This window comes from Camarhynchus parvulus, chromosome 24 (genome assembly GCF_901933205.1).
Source record: "Camarhynchus parvulus chromosome 24, STF_HiC, whole genome shotgun sequence".
Taxonomy (NCBI): Eukaryota; Metazoa; Chordata; class Aves; order Passeriformes; family Thraupidae; genus Camarhynchus; species Camarhynchus parvulus.
In genome coordinates, this window is record NC_044594.1 from 5,841,989 (window position 1) to 5,857,890 (window position 15,902).

General features: G+C 51.5%; 1 protein-coding gene across 3 annotated transcripts in view; it reads left to right on the forward strand.

Moving 5' to 3' along the window:
- The first annotated feature begins 457 nt into the window (after window positions 1-457).
- The window catches only part of CDON (cell adhesion associated, oncogene regulated), a 58,826-nt gene continuing 43,381 nt past the window's right edge, over window positions 458-15,902 (forward strand). Inside the window, exon 1 of one of the 3 annotated variants that reach the window (XM_030964810.1) lies at window positions 458-520. The gene's annotated coding sequence lies outside the window, so the exon portion shown is untranslated. Of the gene's footprint in view, window positions 521-1,220; window positions 1,404-1,494; window positions 2,502-15,902 lie in introns of those variants that run through there. The other 2 variants (XM_030964809.1, XM_030964811.1) reach the window with 2 other exon arrangements.

Genomic DNA, 15,902 nt, shown 5'->3' on the forward strand with positions numbered 1-15,902 from the left:
TTTTATTTCAACTCTAGTTTTTTAGGGAGGTTTTAAGCTTATTTTTTTCTTTATTTTTAAACATAGCAACTGTGTTTCTTTGCAGTCCATGTGGTGCTGAAGCCTTTCCTGGTGGAACTCTCTTTGGGATAAATCCCTTTCCAGCTACCACTTGTGGACGTGACCGAAACACAGCAAATTCCCAAAAAACAAGGCATGTTGGGCATATTTGGGTTCTTTTGGAAGGGGTCAATGGATTGGGCACAGTACGAGCCCTTGATAAAGCCCCTTTTTGCTATTTTTAGCCCGAGCACGGGGTTCTTGGTGGCGTCATCTGGAGAAGGATGATGCATGGGGCATGTGTGGGGGCATTTCCCAGCCCTCTGGAAAAAGCCAGAGCCACTCCCTCACTCCAGCGACACTCTTGAGCACACAGCAGCTCGCAGAGTGGGAGCCGAGGGCTCTCCGGTGTGGGGGCGAGCGGGCGGGCGCGGGATGCCCTCTGCACCCGCAGGGGCGGAGGCTGCGGGAGGCCGCGCAGGTGAGCGGCGGTGCGGGGCCCGGAGGGGGCACAGGCTGCCGGCTCGGTGCGTGACTGTCACAGCTGACAGACAGGTGGCAGGGCCGTGTGGGTGCGGGAGCGCACGGAGCGCGGGTGCGCGGCCGCCCAGGGCAGCACAAGCGGCCGGTCCGCGGGAGCGCAGGCAGCGGGGGCGCGGTCACGGTGCCCGGTCACGCACACGAGGGCACTCCGGCCGGGTGGGTGCCCGGTCCCGCCTTCCCCGTCCCGTGGGTGCCCAGTGCACCTGCTGCTCGGGGCCGCTTCCCGCGGGTCCCGGCGGTCCGGGGCTCGGTGCCGTGGGTCCCGGCTCACACGGATGCCCATCCCCCGTTCAGTACACACCTCGCGCCGCCCGGTGCCCCGGCTCACACGGATGCCCGGCTCGCGGCGCGGTGCCGCGGGTCCCGCCGGTTCGGGGCGCGCTCTCTCGGCCGTGCTCAGCCCGGCGGCGCACGGACCCCACGGCTCCCCGCGCGCACGTGCATCCCCTCCACCCCTCCCGTGCCCCTTAAAGGGCCCGCAGCGCCCCGCTCGCCGCGCGGTCGGGCCGCGCTCACCGCCGCCCGCTCCCTCCCTCCTCGGGCGGTGGGTCCGCCCGCGGGGCACCCGTGCTCCCCCGGCCGGCGTTGGTTCGCTCCACGGGGCGGGGCGGGGCCGCGGCACCTCCCCCGACACGGGGCGCCGGTGGGAGCGGGGCGGGGAGCGGAGCGCGGGGGAGATAAGCGGCGCCGAGCGGCCGGGCGGCGCTGGATGGAGGCTCCCGCCCGCCGGGACGCCCGCCCCAGCCTGGAATGTCCTGGCGAGCCGCCGCCGAGCGGCACCGGCACCAGGACCGGGACCAGGGAGGGGGCGCGGCGGAGAGGTAACGCGAGCGCTTCCCGCCGCCGGCGCGCGCTGAGGGGGCGCGGGCGGGCGCGCGCCGGGAGGGGCGAGCGCGGCTCCTCCGGGAGGGGCGAGCGGGCCCGGGGCGGCCGCAGGTGGCGGCTGCTGTCACCCCGCAGGGCTCGCCCGCGCCGTCCGAGTGCGCTGTGTGCCCTCGGTGCGCGGGGCTGAGCCGGTGCACGGCGCTCCGGGGAGCGGGACGAGCCCTCCGCGCTGCCCGGCTCTGATTTATGGTCTCATTTCGCAGGGAACGCGCCTCCACTCCTCTCTATTTGTCATTTAAACGCTGCTCCGCTTGAAGGAGGTGCCGTAGGGGATGGGTTTGGGGTCGCGTCCAGCCTCTTAACCGCTTTAAAATGGTTAATCTCAATGTTTTTAACCTGTAAGGTCACTTTTCTCTGCAATTAGAGCGGTGGAAAGTCAGTCCCTAAGGCAGGAGGTGGTGTGTGATGCCTGAGGTCTCTGGCTGTAAAGCATCCTGACATCTTATCTCTGTTATTATTATTTTTATTGCATTAAGCTGCCTACCTTCTTAAAGCCACGCGATTCTTGAATTTTAAATTACTTTCCCTTGCTTTATCTGTCTCTTTGCCAAAAACAAATATAAATTATATAGTTCCTGACTTCTAATGGAAGAACTTTCCAGCCGTCTGTCCCATGCTTCCAGTGCTGATGTTTTTTAAACCAAGAGGGATGTGTGTTTCAGCCGTGACACACTGTCGGGCAGAAAACAGGCAATGTTTATTTTGCTCCCGCCTCGTAACTGTGTAAAGGGTTGGTGAAAGGGTAAATGTGATGGCTTTATGTAGCTTTTTCTTTTTAATTATTATTTTACTGCTTTCCCCAACTGCCTTGCTGCCTCTGGGAAGGAGCGGTCGCGCCGAGCCTGTGGCTGTAAAGCTGTCAGCTCTGAAGGGCTGTTTACTCAGTGAGCTGTATCTTTCACACATGCACCAGAAATACAATTTACCAACCCAAACACCAGCCCCGGTCACCGAGGTTACGGGCAGCAGCGTGGAACCTTTGCTTCTCTGGGGTTTTATCCTTCGTGGCCCGGCGTTTTCCTTGAACAAAGCAGGTAATTCTGGGGTGCTGGCGCTCCCAGCCAGGCTGTGTGGAGCCCGTTTGCTTTTCTCCTCATCCTCCCCGACCCGGGTGTTTTGACAGTTGCGATTTATGGGATGTACAGCCCGCCCGGAGCTGCTTTAAGGAGAAAAAGTGCTTTTGTGGTAGCGGTTGCTGCGGGCGACGGCCAGCTCCTTCTATATTCCAAAAATTCACAGCGAACGTTTCCCGGCACAATTTCTTAACGATTTTCTGTTGAACTTGATATTATTTGCCTTAATTGCAGCCAGCATGCTTTTGTTCCACCAAATTAAAGTAGGTGTCGAGAGCATGAGTCAAACACATTGAAACCAAACTCTGCTTTTTCAGAGCAGCTGCAAGCCTATCTTGTGAGAAGGACTTTGTAATGGAGTGATTAAAAAGAAATAAATATTTTTGACCTGTATTCCCCTTTCCATAAGAAGAGGGAAGCGTCTGACTGACTTGGTTTCCATCCCGGAAAATCCTCAGGCTTGTGGGGAGACCCATGACTGTTGCTCAGAGCTGTTGAAAGCTGGACTCAGATAGAAGGTGGGATCCACTGAGTTACCTATCATGTTAAAAGGTGGTTTTTTCTTCCTGCTCAAGGGGTAGGAAGTGAGATGGGAACTGCTGCGGTGTGGAGGGATTAGTAACTCACCCGAGGATGAGCGGGATGTGGCTTTGTCGCCTGGATTAATGTGATTTACACCCTTAAGCTGCTCCAAGTGCTCATAAACAGCCATGCCCGTGTGTGCAAGGTGAAGTGTGGGCGGGCAAGCTCGGGTACACCATGGGAAGTACCTTGAGGGGCTGGTTTTTGCCATCCTTCGTGTAATCATAGTGATTTTTCATCTTTTTTCTCTAGGATTTCTCATCCTTTTTCTCTAGTTTTCATCCTTGTTGCCCCCAAACTCTGTGTTCTTTGCCACCCTGGCATAGTGGCTGTGGGGTTTGGGTTGGCCCCCCTGTGTGCCCTCTCTGCTGGATCACTGGGCTGCTCTGCTGCTAAAATTTTTGGGTTTTACCCCAAAAACTGAGGAGGGGGTGGAAAAAAGCCTTACAAGGAGAGGCCTGACTGCAGGGCAAGTCCCACCAGTGCTTTCATTATCTCAAGGTGTGCTGTAAGCCCATAAACGAGGCTCCTGCTTACTTTGGCTTGCTGGTGTGCCAGAGGAATAAGGCAGCTGTGCTCTGACTTCAGGTGATGTCACTTGAGGATTTTAACTGTCAGAGCTTAAAAATACCCTGGCTTGTTTAAAGACTGCTTCTGCAGATGTGGAAATGGGGAAGCAAAGCAGTGGATTGTGAGTGCACAGCCACGTCAGGGTCCAGCATCTCATAAATCCCCCTCTGCCTGTCCAACAGCAGAACTGCTCTGCCTGACGAGGTCTCAGGTGTACCATGACCAGGGCTTTAATTGGTGGGTGCTCAAGATGAGGCACTGCCATGAACTGTAAGACCAACAAAGTCTCAGTGCCAGAAAACTAACGGGGAAACATGATGATTAAATAATTTTGTGAATAAAGCTGTTTTCTGTTGCGATGGTACAGTCACAGCACTTTCTCCTGTGTGGGTGTTGGTGTGACTGGGTGTGTACAGGACCGGCTGCTGTGATTTCAGGTTGTTTGCAGGGCTGGGTGTGAGGAGCTGTGGGTCAGGGGCTGATCTCTGGGTGTTTGTATGTGCACATGGAAGGAGCTGTATTGAGAAGGTTCCCTGCAGGTCAGGTGAGCTGTTTCTAGTTCTGTGTGTAAAAAGGCATTGAGCTTCACCTGGACTTCCCATATCACCCACCAAACTCACTCTTCACACCTTCTCCAAGAGCTCCTTTACCTCCTCTGTTTCTGCCAGTCTTTGAGGCTGTGGTGGAACCTCCTGCTCTGCATCTTCCTCCTTCCCATGTCCACAGATGTGACTCTGGAGGGGTTTCATTGCAGTGCTGTGGTCTTAGCACACAGTCCTATGCAAAATGACATGGGGATGTGGTGAACCTGTTGGTGAGCTTCCACGAGGCTTCAAAACTTTTGGTTTAGTACCAGAAGCCCTGAGACTGAGTGGGTTTTGACCCACAAACCTGCTGGGATTGGGTATCTCAGGTAATGGTTTTTATGGAATCACTTTAATTGGCGACTCGGAAATTGAACATCTTTTGTTAGGCAACATCTCGTTAGTATAAATTAATTGATACTGTAAGCTTGCCCTTTGTACATAGAGTCAGGTTTTTGTCTCCTGCCTTGCTTACGAGCTGCTGACTAGTGAGTGGCTCCCTTGAGCTGGGTCCTGCCCCTGCCTCCTCACTGCAGTTGTCTGCTGTCAGTTCTCTGGCTTTTGGTGTTTCAGTGGGCTGGGGAGCTTCAGAGCCACTTGCTATCTGCAGCTGGGGTGAGACTGAGCTAAAAACCTTATTTCAAGTGGAACTGGTCCATTTCCTGGAAATTTCCTCCTTAAATGGGAATTTGCAGCTTGCCTTGCAGTCCTGACTCAAGCTGGTACTTGGGCACCAAACTGTGTTCTCTGTGCACTATTTTGCTATTTTGACATATTTTGTTAATTTGGACCTATTTTGTTTTTTGGGCTGGCACTTGGATGGTTCTCCAGGTGTTTTCCTACTCACTTTCTGCTCTCCTGGAGGCCTCCCTGAGCAAACCCTGCTATTGTGTGTCCCCTTGTCCTGCATCATTTGCTCTGGGATGGTGTTTGTCTTTGGCAAAGTCAGCAAAAACCTTTTTGCTGTGTTACTTTGGCTAGTGAGAGGTCTCCAACTATGCTGGCCCAAGAATTTCTAGACTAGATAGTTTCCTCTGTGTGTGTGTATATGTTCACTTTTTTCAGTTGAGTGTTCTTCCAGTAATTTCCTTGGTAGATGGCTCAGTACAACTTCCAGGGCTGAGTGTGTCAGAGTTTTCCACTTGTGTTCCCTAGCTCGCTTCTCCCTTTCTGCTGGGGATGATGATTCTTCTGTGACAGCCACCACTTTAGGGGAAAAGCTTGTTCAGCGTAGTAAGGGATTGAGCCTCGTACATCCAGACCACCTGCCATTTCCATTAAGCCCAAACTCATTCTTTCTGTGTGAGAAATATCTGCTGTCTTTCAACAGGAGGGAAAACAATCATGTAAGGTGGGTTGTTTTCCCATTTTCCATACCTATGAGATGTCTTGGAGCTCTTCTAGCCAGGTGGGACTCTATTTTTTTTTTTCTTTTTCCCCCCTTTTTTCCCTCTCCCCAGCTCCTTGGGCGCAGTTTCACGTTACAGCTCCCTCTGAGGACTCGCTGCTGCAGGAGGTGGCAGGTACATTCCTGCCTCTTCACTGCTGCGGGAATCCAGCGCTGGAGCAGCCGCAGGGGAGTGACTCCAGCTAACCCTTCAACAAAAAAAGAAAAGTACCCAAGCCCCAAACTTTCCTGGATCTTGCCCCGCAGTTAGAGTTGCTAAATCTTCCACTTGGATGGCTGGGAAGGCCCTGAGGGGCTGGTGAGGGGATGGCCCCTTTTGGCAGCACTGGCTTCCAAATTGGCTTTGCTGTCTCCTGATCCTGTGTGCTCGCTCTGCTGCTCAGCCAAGGGTGGGTGCCTTGCAGGGAGGGAGGGGATCTGGCCATCTCCCTGCATCTCCTGCCTCTGGAAATGCCCAGTTGAACCAGTCCAGCTCACAGAAACAGCATGGGAAAAGGATGAAATAATTCCCTAAAGCTCAGAGTGAGCAAGACCAGCTTGGCTGGGATGTTGCCATCAGCTTGGCAGCAGGAGGGAGCTGGGGCAGGGGAGCTGAGCATGCCAGGGAAGGAGAAGGAGACTGAGACCATCCCTTTGGCATGGCTCAGCTGAGAGGTGAAACCACACCCTTGGCCTCACCTGTCTCTCTGATCATGTCTGTGATTTATACCCTGGGTTCTGCTGTTTAGCTTTCCCCAGACTCCAACCATTGGATCTGATAATGAACCAAGTGGTTGAGTCTTATTTGCTTAATTCAAAGAGCAGTTTAATGCTTCCTTCCTTGCAGTCTGTGGAGGCTCTGCCTTGCAGCCCGTGGTTTTCTTTGCAGTAAACCTATAAAATGCCAAGACAAGGACTAAAAGGCTTGAGTTGTGAGCAGCTTGCCATTGAAATGGTCTTGGCAAAGAGGCTGAGCACCACAAATTCACATATTTGGAGGAGTTTGAGGGTGTTTTGTCTCTGCAAAGGTGTATGAAGGTTGTGCTGCCTGTCAAGTATTCCATGCCAGCTCTCCTTCTGTGTGCTGGTGAGCCCTGGGCATTGTGGGCTGCCAGCTCCAGCCAGAGGCGAGCTGTGGGGAGCTTCTTGGCCCCCCTTAAACTTAGATGTAGAACAGCCAGATCCTGAATGTCTCTGCAATTGCCGTGTGGCAGAAGCACCAAAGTATAGACATGCTGGTGATGTCCAGCCTCCTGGAATTGCTGTTACATTCCCTGTAGACACCTTCTGCCCAAGTGCAGCCTGCTCTAGCTGGAGATGCTCCTGCAGGGGGATGGGATGGCACCAGGGGGTTTTGTTTCCCAGTCCCCAGTGAGTTAAAGAAACCATTTATGGTTTCTTTCTGCGTAAAAGGCCTCACTCTAAAGAATCTTGCAATAAATTAATCTTTTTTTCCATGCCAGTTTGGATGGTAAGGACCCAGGTGACTGTTCTTCTCCTGGGGAACAAAAAGAAGGGAAAGGAACAGTTCATGTGGCCCCTTCTGAAACAAACAGTGATTGTTTGGAGTAGAAATGTCCTGCTTGCTTCCAGACCAATCCACTTGAAGTTGCTGCAGACAGGTGGTATGTTTTCAGTTTTTAATTTCTTTTTTCTTTTTTTTTCCTTGCTTGTTGTTAGTGGAGAGCTGATAGATCGGCCCAAATAAGGCCATGAGCAAGGCTGGCCATTTCCAGGAGGATCCACAGACAGTCAGTGCATGACTTGTTGCCTTTATCTCTGAGATCAGGAGATTCCTTTGCAGTGATGGATTAATCCACCCTTGAGTGAATAATATAACTGAGAACAAGTAGGAGCCAGCGCTCCAAACAGATGATTTGTTCAGTACGTGTGTGCCTCCCCTCCCCCTCTGAAAAGCATCTTTCTTCGCCGTTTCATTCAGCCTGTTGAAACCTCACAGCAACCTGTGTCTGCACCAGCCCCCAGCCTGGGCCAGGATGGGGCTGTGCCAAAGGCCTCTGCTCCCAGGTGCAGGAGAAGATAAACCAGGATGGAGAGAAGGTGCCTGTGGGCTGCTGGGGCTGTGATGTCACCTGTCTGCTCTGGCCATGACATCACCTGTCTGCACGTTCCTGCTGTAGGTGGGAGTGTTGGTGCTGGCACCTGCCTGGGGTGAGCTTGCACAGCTCTGGTCCCTCCCTGGCAGTGACTGTCCCCAGCGTGAGGCAGCAGGCTCTGCATCCAGGAGAAGTTGTGTAAAGGAGCTGGAATATTGGCACTGGGGGAGTGAACTCACTGGGCACAAGGGGATGGCAGTGGGTGGCTTCGAACAGAAATAAGATATTTAGGAAGATAGTTCTTCTGTAACTCATCAGCAGAGCCATGGCTTCTGGAGCTGCTTGGGGCAGTCCTGGAGCTGGGCACTGAAGGCTTCAGTGACAGATGGACAGTCCTTGTTAGCACACCTCCAGTATAGGAGACAAGGCTGGAAGGGAGTTGTGCAGCTACAGCAGTGGAATTCATGTAGTGAGATCTGTTATCATCCCTGTGGATGCACTGGAATAATTCTTTGGCAGCTCATATGCTGGGTCTTGTTGCTTTAACATCTTGGAATGCATCAGGAGCATGGTCTGCTCCTGTTGATAGGCTCAAAGAAGGTGTGAGATGCCTAGGGCTCCTCCTGCTCAGGGACCCCCCAGGCAGTCACAGTCTTACTGAGAAAAGCTTTGATAGCTCAAGGTCAAGTTGGTGGAAGTCCCCAGCTTTGGGCACTTTTCCCCAAAGCTTTCCTTGCTTTTCCCCACAATCTTTCCTTGTGTCATGAGTGCCAGTAGCCTTGCCTTGATCCCATGCTCTTGGGGTGTGGGATTGGAAGCATTGGTGGCAGCTTTCAGCTGCGTTTTGGAGAGTTTCTGTGCTCTGTGGGGTGAAGATAACATGTTTAAAATGGCATTCTCCCTCTGGAGAACTGGCTCTGCTGCTGTTGGCTGTGCATAATTTCTGGGAGCTGAGGAGTTTTGCTGTGTAATGTTCCAACTCCATGTAGATTAAATGTATTGCGGAGTCAAAATAAACAATAGCATGTGGTTTTCCTTTGTTCCCCCCCCCTTCCCCACAATAAGAGTTCACAAAAGTTCTTGAATTAGAGCTCTGCGTGCCATACGCTCAAGCGTAGGCTCAAATTTTCATAAAGCTTGCTGAGGGCTGTTACTGCTGGGGAGCACTTTCTCCTTTGGGATGGCTTTGGAAATCTCTTTGTTTCTCAGGAGCTTTTTCTGAAGGTGTGTTTTAGTACAGCACTTGGATACTTGCTGCCTTAAATGCTTTGCAGTGACAATGTATTGCAGCTTGATGGAGATTTGAGACTCCTCTAATAAAATGCAAGAGAAGGAGGAAAACCCCGAGGGTTTTTTGGAACAGAAGATGTTTTCTGTTCCTGCCACTAATCTCTGTTGCAGAATGAAATAGGAATGTATACTTTAAATCTCTGTCAGGGTGTAGAAGGAAGCTGGCAACGGATGTAATCAAAAATGTTATTATCAAAACTCTCTAAGTATGTTGAAATTTCAAACTTAATGATATAATTTTAAATTCAGCTATTCAGACTGAGGCATGGTTTTGGGGTGCAGATTGCACTTCCAAATTGTGCATCAAGATGGACCAGAGAGGAGTTTGGAGCAGACTGTAGGTGGTGGGTACTGCAGTGGTATGGCTGGAGTCTTCAGCCCTGTGATTTCCAGTGACTGGGGTGGCAGCATTAAATTGAGGTGTGATTTTCTAGATTAAGGACTTTGTGGCTGAGCACTTAAAAAAGGGTCCAGTTTCCAAGTTAGCATTTTTCCTAATTAGTGTGTTTGCTGTGGCTTGTACGTAACCAGCACATGTAGAAAGTGTACGTTTTCAGTTTGTCTGAAACAGCTCTGAGCACAGTGAACACAAGAAAGCACACCAGGTCTGATGTGCAGCAGCAAAGACTCTACCCAGTTCAAGAGGAGACAGAAAGTTTCCAGCCTTAGACTTGGAATAAGGGAACTGTGAGTAACCTTCACCCTTGTGACCCTTCAGCCTTGAGTGGAGAGGCTGCAGGTTGAGGATGCAGAAGAAGCTCAAGTTCTTCTCTGAGCCAAAGGTGTGAAGCTGTTTATTTTCACTGGGACAATGTATATATTGCAGGAGGCAGATGCTCGCCTGCTTAACCCAAGCACTCTCTGCTTATCTGGGCTCTGGCGAGTGTACGAGTGTTGTCCCTTCTAATCCCCCAACATTAAACAGTCCAGGCACCTTTCCCTGGCTGAGCCTGGGACTGCTTTAAAAAACACACAGAGAGAAGCCAACAAAAAAGAAACATTTGCTTTCTTTGCCAAGTTTAAATGAAGACTAATGCCGTGGTGCTGCTTAATCTTGTTTTTCTTGCTATCTGATGGACGCTAACGTGGGATGGAATCAATCCCGGCAGCCGGTTATCTTTGCAGGGCCCCCATGTTGCTGAGCTCGGCATTAAAGTCTCGTGGGGGAGTTGATTTGCTACGAAGAGTCTGGAAATTTCTTCCTATGTGGTGAAGCTGTGGCTGTGGCATCCATCTTCCTTTGGGAAGGTGTCTCCAGGAATTGCCAGCCTGCTGTTGGACATCCCAACAGAAATCCTGTTCGGCAGAGCGGGATATGTCTGAGCGAGTGAGAACAGGGCACAGTCAGGTGAACCTGGCGGAAATTTCTCCCTGGTCCCTGTGATGAAACTTAACTCCTTTCCTATCAGTCACTCGTGTTTGAACTGGTTCTGCTGGGAACAGCTGCCATGGCCCCGGTTTGCAGGAGGAGGTTTGGGCTCTGACTCACGACCTGCCACTGTGAGGGTGCTGCCCCGCATGCCCCCAGCCCTGGGCAGGGGTCCCTGCTGCTGGCAGGGCTGAGCTGGCAGCCTGGGCTTGGCTGCAGTGAGTGGAGCTGGGGGGCTGGAGGAGCCAAACCCTCAGGCCAGAGCTTCGTGATGACTGCTGCCTCCCTCCCCTGGATCAAGGCTCTCCTTTGCTCTGCTGGCATGAGGAAGGAGGCGGGAAGCTACACCGGTGCTGGGTTGTGCAACACCACTGAGCAAAGCCAGCCCAAAGCCTCCCTCTCTTTCCCCCATGTTCCACCACCCCTCTCCTTGCCTGGGAGCCAGGTTGGTTTGTTGTAGCAAACCTGGTCTGACCAACACAATTTTTTCATTTCTTTTTCTGCCGGGCTGCTGCTTTTATCTGGGCCTGAGGCAAAGGGGCTCCTTTTCTAAGCAATATTGTCAGTTGTGTCAGGATTCCTTCCCTCGAGGTGAAGAAGTGCAGAAGTGTGCGTTTGCCAGACAGCTCGGACTTCAATTTTGAAACCAGGTTTGGTCTTTTGAGCATGGGGGAAGGGAGGGGAGGAGAGCAGTAAAACTGAATTACTGTAAGGCTGGAGGATGGATTGTGTGAAGGCTTGTTTTAATCGGGGGAGGAAAGGCCGGGGTCTTTCCTGCTCTCTCCCTCAGCTGTCCCTGGTTAGCTGGTTTGCTTTTTAATAAGCATTGTTCTGCCTGGAGCCTGGGTCCAGCAGCAGGGAGTGTTGGCATTGCCTGTGACAGCGTGTGGACAGCTGTAACAAGGGGGGAAGCAGTGACTTGGAGTGCAGGGCAGCACTTTTGTTTAGAAAGCAGACCCAGATGGGTCTGTTGCTCCAGTCTGAGCACAGTTCCAGCACGGTGAATTCTGAGGTGCCTAACGACTGTGCTGTAACACAGGCTTGGCTCTCTGCTTCCAGTGCACCTCCCATATCCTGCAGCCATGAGTTCACAGGCTCCTAATTGCCTATGATGTAAGACAGCAGTAGATGAGGTTGCTATAAATTCTGGCTGCAGGTGTGGATTTAATGGCTGTGCTTCCCTTTAAGGGCTCACGGATAGCATGGATCCCTGCAAGTTACAACAGAGTGAGTTGGACTGGGGCTAGCACAGCTAAAAGAACCCATTTGTCTGCGTGTTTTAGAGCTCTTGCTTGCTGGAGGCTACCAAAGGACGAGGTGTCAGTGTTCATCTGGAATTGCCTGGGGAATGAGCTCGCTGTCCTCTTGCAGAGCTCAGCCATGGTTCCAATTCTTTCCATCAATGTTCTCTCAGGGCTAAACCACCCAGCTGAGAGAGTGCCACTGGAAGGGGACCTTTAGGCAGCCTGTGTGGGCACAAGCACCTTTGTCTGAGAGTATCACAGCTTTTTCTGATGACCAGTACAAGACTGTGGTTCTTCTAGTACTTTTTATTTTTTATTCATGCTGGATTCTGGTTTTAGAAACCATAGACAAATTATAATCATGGGTGATGGTCCTTGACATGCACGATGCAAACTTTCTGGAGGGAAAAATCCATGCCCTGAGGCAGTTACTCCAGCTTGCTGTGGTGTGTGCACCTGTAGCTCAGATAATTAGGATGGTGAGTTCCCTAGCTCCCTTGAGAAAAGGGGCATGGCTCACTTGGAGTTTGGTTTTGTATATTTTTCTTAATTTTTGCACACATTCTTACAGTCCAGGGTTTATTCAGCATACCAGGGTGGTGCTTCATGAGTTGAGCTGAGGCCTCACGCTGTTCACGTGCTAAGTTCCTGTTCTTGGATGTCCATTCCCAGCCCCTCCTTTGGGCTGGTGCTCCAGGACTGCATGGGGAGCTGAAACTGCTCCCTCATCCAGGTGAAAACTGAACCTCATTTTTTCTCTGGCTGAGTTTTCGGCTGGATCTGCCAGCAGATCTGACTCACTTGCTGGCCGCAGGATCCCTGGTGCAGATAGGGGAATGCAAGCCAGGTCCTGAAGGAAGGTGTTGCTGCCCTCCTCGGCAGCAGCCCATCTTTAAATTGGCTGAAAAACTGGTTGCGAAATCTCATTCTTGCTAAAAGCCAGAGCTGGAGAAGTAAAGCAGGCGCCTCTCTCCGAGGCTGAGGCCAGCCTGAGGAAGGGAGGGGAGGGGGCGTTGGCCCAAGGACCCTTGGAGAGACATGACTGAAGGCAGCAGAGCTGGCACAGGTGTCCCTTCCGTGGAATGGCACAGGTGTTGAGCTAAATGTGGGGAAGAAAATGGAAAATATGAGGCAAAGTAGTGCCGAAGCAGGAGAGATAAAGATAGGGGAGATCGGGGGGGCTCGAAGAGCAAAGGGTGAGAATTTTGTATGTATTTGGCCCACTGTGATGGAACTGTTAAACTAATGATACCCTTAGCTCCCTTGGGGCCTGAAAGCCCTGATTTAGGCATTTAAGCATAATTGCAGCCCAGCAGAACTATGTATCAGGCTAATGCTCTGTTCTCTGGCTTCCCCCAGGCCAGAGGAGGCAGGAGCCATTCCCACTTCATTAGTGTGGCAGCAGGGGGACTGTCTCAGCTCCTTTGCTGAAGTTAATAATAAAATTAAACTAATTGTTATGCCTGTTTGTGGAGAAGAAAGTGTGGCTTCTGGGATGATTTATTTATTTTTCTCCTGATGCCTGTCTTGCTGTGACCGGTGTTGGAATGGCAGGATGGGAGCCCCAGCTCTCCCCCCTGGGAGCACAGATGTGTCTCGGGAGCAGAGTCGTGACTTGGGAGTGTTTTCATCTGTGTGTGCTGAGGCACAGTACACAAACTGTTAAATTTCCTTCCCTCAGCTCCCAGATCCATTCCTCCAGTCCATGCCAAAGCATGCGTTCTTCTATCAAGACCATATGTACGCCAGGACCAAGGTTCTAAAGTCAAGGTGTTTTTGAAATATTGGAGTGCAAATTAAGTATCTGAGTAATCTTAACTGTCTTCTAAAAAAAAAATTCTCTATCAGCCTCACATATAACTCAAAAGATTAATGGAAGGCTAAACTTTGATCCAAGTCCAGCAGCTGATACCAACCATGAGACTTTCCAGGCCTGAAATCAAAATAGAAAAATCCAATAAAAAATACCTCCTTCTGCATCTTTCAGGCACACAGCCTCTTGGCCATGGTTTGGGCTCATACTGCTATTCTTCCTCAGTTTTGTTTAACCTTTTCTTGTGTCACCTTTGTCCTGTGTCACTGGACCTTACCTAAGGCAGTTTCAGTAAATTAATGACATTATTTAGGGTGTTTTATAGCTTGGTAGGAAACACATCTGCCTGATTATTGAGAAAGACCATGAGGATGTGAGATCCCTGTGCTCTCCGGGGCTCAGTCACTGTCTCGTTTGCTCAGCACTGTTTGTTTTTCCTGCCATCTGCCACCCGAGCAAACACTTGCTCTGTATTTTGACAAAAATATCAACTTTCAGGTCTTTAAGGTCCCTTCCAATTCAAGCCATTCTATGAACAGCGATGTGCCACTAGAAATTCCTGCACAATTGATAAGGGACTTTAGCTCCAGAATTGTTCTTTGGATTCATCACTGATTCATGGCGGGTTAAATGGTGTGAAGCAAGAAAAAAGCTCCATGCAAGGCTGCTTATAAAAATATATGTTACCTAAAAAGAGGTAAAAATACCAATTGAATCCTTAGGTGGGAATTGGCATAGGAAGCACTTGGATCTGGCTTAGCCCTGGTGGGTGTGGGTGCCAGCCATGGGTATGGGCAGAAATGTGGAGGCATTACTGAAATCCAGGCTGAGGATTGCAAAGTTTGAGCAACTGTAATTTCTCTCCTTTATTCAGGAGATCCTTATCCTTCTGATAAGGATCTGGAGGGTGCACTTTCATTTGTTTAAAATGCAATAAATAAATATGAACAGAACATCAAAGGATGCTTTTTCTTGTAATTTTTGAGTGCTTTTCCTCTCAGTGTTTCTGTGGATCCCTTGGCGTCCGTTTCATTGTGTGTGACCCGTTTGTGTCTCTCATGCTTGGTTTATAGGGTTACTGTCAGCAAACTGATTTTTCTGGGGTTTTCCCTTTCACATGTTTTTTTTTTTTGGGGGCATTAAGAAAATCCCAGGCGTATGGGACTGTTTGGCAGAGTTCTGTGTGTTTCCTAAAAGCACATGGAAAATCCCTTTGAAGAATGTAATTTTATTGCTTACACTCACAAAATCCTCTCTTTGGTGATGCCATAATTCCAACACAAATGCTTAATTACGGTATTTTTTACAAAATCCCCAACCCTTCTGTAGCTGCCTGGCTCCTTATCTCAGGCACTCGGCTTCCTGTGATTTAGTAGCACACAAACTGCAGCTCCAGTGCTCGAGGTGGAGAAGGGTAAAACGGGAGCACTTGAATGTTTTCTGCCCAAGCTGTGATTACAGCCCGGCGTTTCCCGGCGCTCGAGCCTTCTCTTCGGAGTGTAATTAGGAACACATTGATTCTTATTGCAGCTGGCAGCTGCTCGCTATTGCCTTTTTCAGCTTCTGACCCCCATAGTCCCGCTGACCTTTCCTGGGGTTAGTCGTAGGCCCTTTTCATTGTGATGGGCTCGAAGTGGCTCATGTGGAGTTGATTATTTCCTTGCTTGTCTGGCCTTTTTGGTGCCATAACTCCAAGTCACTTCCATTTTTTTCCCCTGCTTTTGGCTGACCACAGTGAAAGGAAATGCTTTTGCTGGCGACAGGATCGGTTTGCACGCTTGACTGACTCGATTGAGACCCTGAAAGGGGGGGAGGGGGAGGGTAATGAACACTGTAGGTGCTGCATTTGCTTTTTAAAGGTTGATGTTAATGATTGAGTGATCATTAGGCATTCATAAAAATGAGGCTTCGCCGGGCTCCGTTGCCTTTTGGCACTCCGAGCCGCGCGGGTTGGCATCAGGGGCGCGTCTGTCGCATCCCGCGGGCGGCGGTGGTTGGGGAGCGGCGCGATGGGTGCGGAGCGCTCCGCTGTCACCTGCGCTGTCACCTGCGCGGTACCGCCGGGGTGTCCCATCCCCGGAGCGCTCCGCTGTCACCTGCGCTGTCACCTGCGCGGTACCGCCGGGGTGTCCCGTCCCCGGAGCGCTCCGCTGTCACCTGCGCTGTCACCTGCGCGGTACCGCCGGGGTGTCCCGTCCCCGGAGCGCTCCGCTGTCACCTGCGCTGTCACCTGTACGGCACCACCAAGCTGTCCCGGCCCCGTCACCTGCGCGGTGCCGCCGGGCTGTCCCACCTCCGGAGCGCTCCGCTGTCACCTTTGTGGCCCCGCCAGGCTGTCCCAGCCCCGTCACCTCTGCGGCACCACCGGGCTGTCCCATCCCTGTCACCTGTGCGGTACCACCGGGCTATCCCATCCCTGTCACCTCTGCAGCCCCCCCGGGCTGTCCCAGCCCTGTCACCTGTGCG